At 38.4% G+C, this 7,880-nt stretch overlaps 1 protein-coding gene across 11 annotated transcripts in view; it reads left to right on the top strand.

The window, feature by feature from the left end:
• The first annotated feature begins 1,876 nt into the window (after nt 1-1,876).
• KIF1A (kinesin family member 1A) overlaps nt 1,877-7,880 on the top strand; it is a 245,328-nt gene continuing 239,324 nt past the window's right edge. For 9 of the 11 annotated variants that reach the window (XM_073625729.1, XM_073625728.1, XM_073625726.1 and 6 more), the window contains exon 1: nt 1,878-2,176. The gene's annotated coding sequence lies outside the window, so the exon portion shown is untranslated. Of the gene's footprint in view, nt 2,177-7,880 lie in introns of all 11 variants that reach the window. The other 2 variants (XM_073625730.1, XM_073625721.1) reach the window with 1 other exon arrangement.

The following is a 7,880-nucleotide window of genomic DNA, read 5'->3' as shown; positions in this document are numbered from 1 at the left end:
TATCTATCTATCTATCTATCTATCTATTTCTATCTATCCGTCCTATCCGTCCTATCTATCTATCTATCTATCTATCTATCTATCTATCTATCTATCTATCTATCTATCTATCTATCTATCTATCTATCTATCTATCAATCTATCTATCTATTTTTTTTATTTCTATCTATCTATCTATTTTTTTCTATCTATCTATCTATCTATCTATCTATCTATCTATCTATCTATTTTTTTTATTTCTATCTATCTATCTATCTATCTATCTATCTATCTATCTATCTATCTATATCTATCTATCTATCTATCTATCTATCTATCTATCTATTTTTTTTCTATCTATCTATCTATCTATCTATCTATCTATCTATCTATCTATCTATCTATCTATCTATCTATCTATTTTTTTTATTTCTATCTATCTATCTATTTTTTTCTATCTATCTATCTATCTATCTATCTATCTATCTATCTATCTATCTATCTATCTATCTATCTATCTATTTTTTTTATTTCTATCTATCTATCTATCTATCTATCTATCTATCTATCTATCTATTTTTTTTATTTCTATCTATCTATCTATCTATCTATCTATCTATCTATCTATTTTTTTTATTTCTATCTATCTATCTATCTATCTATCTATCTATCTATCTATCTATCTATCTATCTATTTTTTTCTATCTATCTATCTATCTATCTATCTATTTTTTTTTATTTCTATCTATCTATCTATCTATCTATCTATCTATCTATCTATCTATCTATCTATCTATCTATCTATCTATTTTTTTCTATCTATCTATCTATCTATCTATCTATCTATCTATCTATCTATCTATCTATCTATCTATCTATCTATCTATCTATCTATCTATCTATCTATCTATCTATCTATTTTTTTTTATTTCTATCTATCTATCTATCTATCTATCTATCTATCTATCTATCTATCTATCTATCTATCTATCTATCTATTTTTTTATTTCTATCTATCTATCTATCTATCTATCTATCTATCTATCTATCTATCTATCTATCTATTTTTTTATATCTATCTATCTATCTATCTATCTATCTATCTATCTATCTATCTATCTATCTATCTATTTTTTTATTTCTATCTATCTATCTATCTATCTATCTATCTATCTATCTATCTATCTATCTATCTATCTATCTATTTTTTTTATTTCTATCTATCTATCTATCTATTTTTTTCTATCTATCTATCTATCTATCTATCTATCTATCTATCTATCTATCTATCTATCTATCTATCTATCTATCTATCTATCTATCTATCTATCTATTTTTTTTTTATTTCTATCTATCTATCTATCTATCTATCTATCTATCTATCTATCTATCTATCTATCTATCTATCTATCTATCTATCTATCTATCTATCTATCTATCTATCTATCTATCTATCTATCTATCTATCTATCTATCGATCTGTCTATCTATCGATCTATCTATCTATCTATCTATCTATCTATCTATCTATCTATCTATCTATCTATCTATCTATCTATCTATCTATTCTATCTATTCTATCTATCTATTCTATCCATTTATTCATCTATCTATTTTTTTATATCTATCTAGCTATATTTCTCTGATCTATCTATCTATATTATCTATCTATTTATATCTATTGTTTATCATTTATCTATCTATCTATCTATCTATCTATCTATCTATCTATCTATCTATCTATCTATCTATCTATCTATCTATCTATCTATCTATCTCTATGTGATGCTGTCCATGCCTCCATGCTATGTACTAGTGATGGTGTAATATCTGCACCAACGTCACGGCTCCCTCATCAGCACCAGCAGCGGGCTCCTCCCATACAGTAGGCCTCTCTCCCTCCACCTGCTCTTCCTCTCCCCCTCCTCTCTGGTTTTCCTCCATCTCTGTCTATGTATCCCAGCCTCAGCAGCCTGACCATCCCTCCTCCCCCACAACACAGCTCCAGCCAACCAGCACTGACAGGCAGGGCAGGGACCCGGAGGGACAAACAGGAGGTCCAGTACAGCAGCACAGCACAGCAGACACATACATTGGGAGCTGTGACACAGCCTTAGAGTATTCCCATCAGCTGTCAGCCCAGGGAAGCCAGCCTTGATGCACCACCGCAAAGAGAAGCAGTGACAAGGACAGCCAGGTACCACCCTGCATCCCTCTGTCCCTTTTCATCCTTGTACCTTCTTCCATCCTCTGCATCCCTAGAAGCTAGATCACACTGGATGGCTATCCGGCTGAGCGATCCCTTGTATACACCCTTTTCCTTCTGCTATTTCTGCGCCTTGTTAATTGTAGATCTTGAGCCCTGCATTCCATACAGATCCCTTATTGTACTTGCCCTTGCTCTGTCCTGGCTATGACTACCGGCTATGTCTCAGTTCACTCTTGTTGCTATTTGCCACCATCTTTCCAGTCTCTGTCCTTATTTTTCTCTTCCTTCGATGCCCTCCCTTCTCCTTCTTCCCAGTCTCCCTCCCTTCTGTCAATCCCACGGGACATTCCTGCACCAGGTTTTTAACCCTTTCCTAGCTGCGGGGGGCCTGAGGTGTGCTAGCAGGCATCTGTCAAACTGCTGGTGTTTTTTTCTCTGTCTAGCCAAGCTGTCAGTGGCTAAGTGGTCTTAAGGTTCCTTGCAAATAGGATTGGCACCGGTATGAGAGATAGATGGTGGCTTTCTGCAGATCAACCAGGCATGTGTCTATTTGTATGTGTGATGGGCATTAGATCAGTGTGTGCCAGTTACTGACATATCCCTGGATGGTGTACAGCACATTATAGATCACTGTAAAGGATCTTTCAATTTATACCCCTGAATCATCTAGGTGTCCTCTTTGTAGGTAGGGTTTTGCAATGCTATTGTACAGTTTCAGGCTTAATGATGGGTGTGATATTGTGTCTTTTGTGTCTGTTGTGGGATTTTGTTTATGATGTACTGTACTGTCTAGATGACAAATACCTCACCCCCCCCCCCCCCTTCTTGCTATTTTACCTCATTGCCCACCCGCCATATTTTGCTGAGCTCGGACTTGTAACAATACATAGTGGTGTCACACCTGGTCAGATATTGTAATGGGAATAGATATATTCTATGCAAGGTTTGGTGGGAGTAAGGTGGGGTATTAATGGTCTACAAGGGGCATGACAATGCAAACTCTGGTATTCAGCCCGCCCATTGCGCTTGCAAATCCCATTTCTGGCAGCTAATGTGTTTATGAAGCAGCACAGGGAGAGGTAACTGAATAGAATATCTGTGGGTTCCTGGCACAGCAATCACAGCTAGAAGGTTCACCATGGAGGGGTGTAATGGATCAAGGGGTAACAAGGAAGAGGCTTGTTTTCCTGTATTTAGAGTACTAGTGCAATCACTTGCAGTTCTATGCTCAAAATATACATCACTGTTGGCTACCACGGCGATGCACTACACACAAATATGATATTTTCCTATTGCTATGTACTAAATGAGCCTGTGGGTTAAAACGGTTAATATGTTGGAAAACATATTGACTTTATGCAAGGCACGGCCTTTCTTTCACTGAAATTTATTGAAGTTTTGATGAAAAAAAAAGGAAAAAGGCAGTACACAATCAATGTCAATGTCTGTGTACAGAATATGCATGGGCCTTTCATGCAAAATTGCATTAATGGTGCAGATTATTTTCACTGAAGGCTATTTGGATTACAAATATCAACTGGGTCATATGTTTAAAAGTTGGAACATATATTTGCTATGTTTTTATCCAGTCAGATTCAAGGTTTCATATTCTAGCCTACATAGGGAAAACGACAGCTAGGATCTCATTGGCTGTTGTAAGTTGCCACATCCCTTCTTTTTATGAAGTCATATTGTTGCTTGTTAAAAGCTTAACATTTTTCAAAATTAAAATTATTTCTGATAAAAAGAGATCCTGATTCTGGAGAATTTCCTTCTATAGATTGCTTTATTGATTAATACAACCTGAAATCCATTTCTCTTATACATTAAAAAGGGATTGGTCCTGCAGTGCCTACTATGTGCACCAGCTCTTAGTTAGCAAGAAAGGCTTTTGCTTAGCAGATTTTGCCATCTGTATGATATAATTAGCGTTTATCAGAAAAAAAAAAAAAAACATGGTTTGGCCTCCGTTGATTTCCAGTCACTGTAAAGGATTCAGGCACTTATATGAAAAAAATGTACCAAGGCTAGAGCAATACAAGATGGCTTCTGATTAGTTGTTGTGGCTACTACATGCTGTGTGTTGCTCCTCGCAATGCTTTAAGGTTGGTTCACACCAGATGCAATCCAGTGCATTTTTATTCTGCATCAAAATCACATTTACAGTGTTTAACATGGATTCCATTGGCTCTAGTTCACACCAGTGGAGCGCATTCCAGTGCATTCAACAGAGGTAGAACATATTGCATTTTCCTGTATGGAACATGGCAAAACACTTAATAAATGCACCAGAACGCACTGGAATGCACATGTCTTAAATTGTGATGAAGAAAAAAAGAGGGGGAAAAATGCACTGGAATGCATCAAAAGCGCACCGGAACACATCAAAAACGCGTATTCAGAAACATATCCGGAAAGCAGAAATTGTGGTGAACCAGCCCTTATGGAACAAATCCGGTGGAGTCTAGACTGACTGCATTATGCATTATACTAGACCAACCATTCTCAACCTAGGGTTAATCCAGATAATACTAGGTGTTCCTTGAGCTGTGGATGATGGACCTTCCATTTGATGGTTCCTGAATAGTTCTGGGTCCAACACCACTTGTTAAAGCCAGCTGCAGGACACCAATGTTTTTTTTACTTGTCTTTAAGGTATAGACATTCTGACAGCCACTGTAAGGATGGGCATTTTGACAGCCACTGTAAAGGTAGGCATTCTGATGGGCACTGTAAGGGTAGGCATTCTAAAAATCACTGTAAGGGTAGGCATTCTGATGGGCACTGTAAGGGTAGGCATTCTGACAACCACTGTAAGGTTAGGCATTCTGATGGCCACCGTAAGGATAGGTATTCTGACAGCCACTGTAGAGTAGGCATTCTGATGGCCACTGTAAAGATGGGTAATCTGACAGACACTGTAAAAGTAGGCATTTTGATAACCACTGTAAGGGGGGCATTCTTTCCACTGACCATAAGGGGTTGTTTACCCACTGACCCCCAGACAATTCATTTTAGCGGGGGATCCATGAGACCTGAAATTTATATCAATGGCAAAACAGTTGAGAATGGCTATTCTAGGCCCTGTTGGCTAGATGCATCTAGTGTTCACTGTGGAGATGATTAAAACATGTGTCACCTACAGGTAGTATGTAAACCAAGGTGTCATTTTGCAGAATACATCCTAAGGTGCCATATAATACCTTTACTCCCCCACCATTGCAGAGCCAGTTGCAAATGACAACTTTTTGAAAATTGGTCTGTGTTTAGGCACGACTCCCCACTGCCCCCCAAGATAGTAATGGCAATGGTTGTGTCTGCCAACATGCTTGTCAGGCAGCCAAGATTGACATTGTCAGTAGAGGGAGGGAGTTTGCCTATTCTCATACCCGGATATTCAAATGTTCTTGGAGGGCACAAGCAATGGTGGTGGTTTTAAGGGGAGGGGGGTTAAGAATTTTTACAAGGTATAAAAATAAGCACGTTTTTCTACAGTGGTTTAATTGAAGGTCAGGTGGTAAATGCAGGTGCTTCAGCAGATGAAAGTGGAAACCGTTTAGATATATTTGGCTTGTGTAGAATGAAATGTACAGGAATCAATGCTGAGGTCTGACTGTGCATTTTGTGCTTAAAAATGCATTACTGCATTCACCATACAGTATACAGCAGTCACGGATTACATTGTAGCTTGTGTCGCTCTTTCATTATAAACACTGGCCATGTTTAATAACTGATTGGGCTTAGGATAAAATCAAAATTAGTAAATGGCGAGGCATCCTTCAAATAAAATAAGTAAATAACATCCTTCAGAAACATGCTTTAGGGAGAAATTAATCTGTAAATACTAGAGGACTCATTCATCCGAGAATGAAATAGGAACTTTCTGTATTACATCATAGCAGCCAATCCATTTCAAACAATCAGATTCTGGCTGGCATTTTACAGGGCAAGATTGAATGTGATTGGTGGCTGTGAGCAGCACAGGCAGATCTTTTGTTAGATATTCTGATAAATTAAGCCACATCTTGGTTGTCCATCACCACCAATGACACCAAGTTGTTGTTTTTTAATTGTAAGAATGGAGGAATCTGATTAGTTGTTGTGGGCAATACAAACAGTTCTTATTTATCAGATATTGAAAAATGATCCCAATAGTAGATCTGCAGTTATGAAAGGACATATATTCTTGGTGTCCATAGCAACCAATACTATCCACTTTCACTATGACACTTGCGGTGGGAAAAAGGACAGCTGAAACCTGGTTAGAAACAACAAGAACATTTTTATTACACTGCTTTAGGACCATATTTCAAAGATCAGGGTTCGGGGTATACCCATCCTAGGACCAGTAAGTCGTTCCAGTGAAGTCAAAGCTACAAAATTTGCAATGGCCATTTTACTTACCTCGGCATTATTTAGTGATCAGGATGGCTCCAGGCCAGGGAAATCTACCAATTAGAAGAGTCCACATGCTTCCATCTTGCCTTAAAACATTTGCCCTAGTATTTGACTTTTGAAAAAAATAATCTGAGAACAGGGGACACTAAGTTAAATAAGGCAAGCCTCCATGTTCTACCTCTATGTTTGATTGCTTTACTAAAGCAGTTAAAATTGGGTCATTAAAGCATAATTAAATCCATCAATGTATCTGTTTCCCAAAACATGACATTAAAAGACAAGTTTGGGATTGTAAAAAAAAAAAAAAAAACAATTCTCCTCACCATTGGATTGATGCTGCATCTGTCCCCCGCCGTCTCTGCAGTGAGAACTGAAAACACTGCTGATCGCTCAGTTCTCCCCCTCCGCTCTGAGCAGAGAGCCGTGACTGTCAGTCTTTGGCTCTCTTCTCTCCCCTCCAGCACTCACTGGAGCCATTGGCTCCCGCTGCTATTAATCACATCCAGTGTGCCAATGAGGAGAGAGAGGGGGTAAGGCTGAGCCGTGGCTCTGTGTGTGAATGGACACGCAGAGCAGCGACTTGGGAGTGTGCCTGCTTGGGTGCCCCCACAGCACTTGCACTTAGAGCACCATCGGGGGATACGAGAAGAGGAGGATCCGGGCTGCTCTATGCAAAACTACTGCACAGAGCAGGTAACTTTGACATATTTGTTATTTAGAAAAAAAAACAACAACAACGAGCCTTAACTACCACTTTAAAGGTTTCAGTTCTGCTTTAATAACTTCCTAAAACTGTTCCATTCAAGGGATGCCGTGAATGATAACTGTTATAGTTGGTTGTGCTCTCAAGCCAATTATCAAGCCATCAAATGGCTGATGTCATAACTGATCACATTACCAGCATGCTAGCAACTACAGATCAAACAGAGGCTAAGATGGCACTTCCTTGGCTGTAAAGTATTGGAAGATTTAGTTCCGCATTAAGTGATGGCATTGCCCATCTTATAAAGGAGCTCCAGGCTCCTTCAGGAAAAATTAAAAGTTAGCAGCTATAAATACTGTAGCTGCTGACTTTTAATATTAGGGCACTTACCTGTCTAGCAATCCAGTGGTGTCCTGACCTGAGACTATTTTTCAAATGGCTATCGGGTGCTGACGCCACCATCACCACTAAGGGACACTGGCAGTGAAGTCCCTTTTGGGTGGAGCTCTTCTTTAAGGCCTTCAAGGTAATGTAGAATATAGCAGCACACAAATCTGGTTGTATGGTATATGAGGTGTTTCAGTGGCTTCA

The sequence above is a fragment of the Aquarana catesbeiana genome, linkage group LG04, assembly GCF_042186555.1.
Source record: "Aquarana catesbeiana isolate 2022-GZ linkage group LG04, ASM4218655v1, whole genome shotgun sequence".
In the NCBI taxonomy this organism is placed as follows: Eukaryota; Metazoa; Chordata; class Amphibia; order Anura; family Ranidae; genus Aquarana; species Aquarana catesbeiana.
Note: the sequence above shows the minus strand (reverse complement) of the source record. Positions and strands in the feature narration are given on the sequence as shown.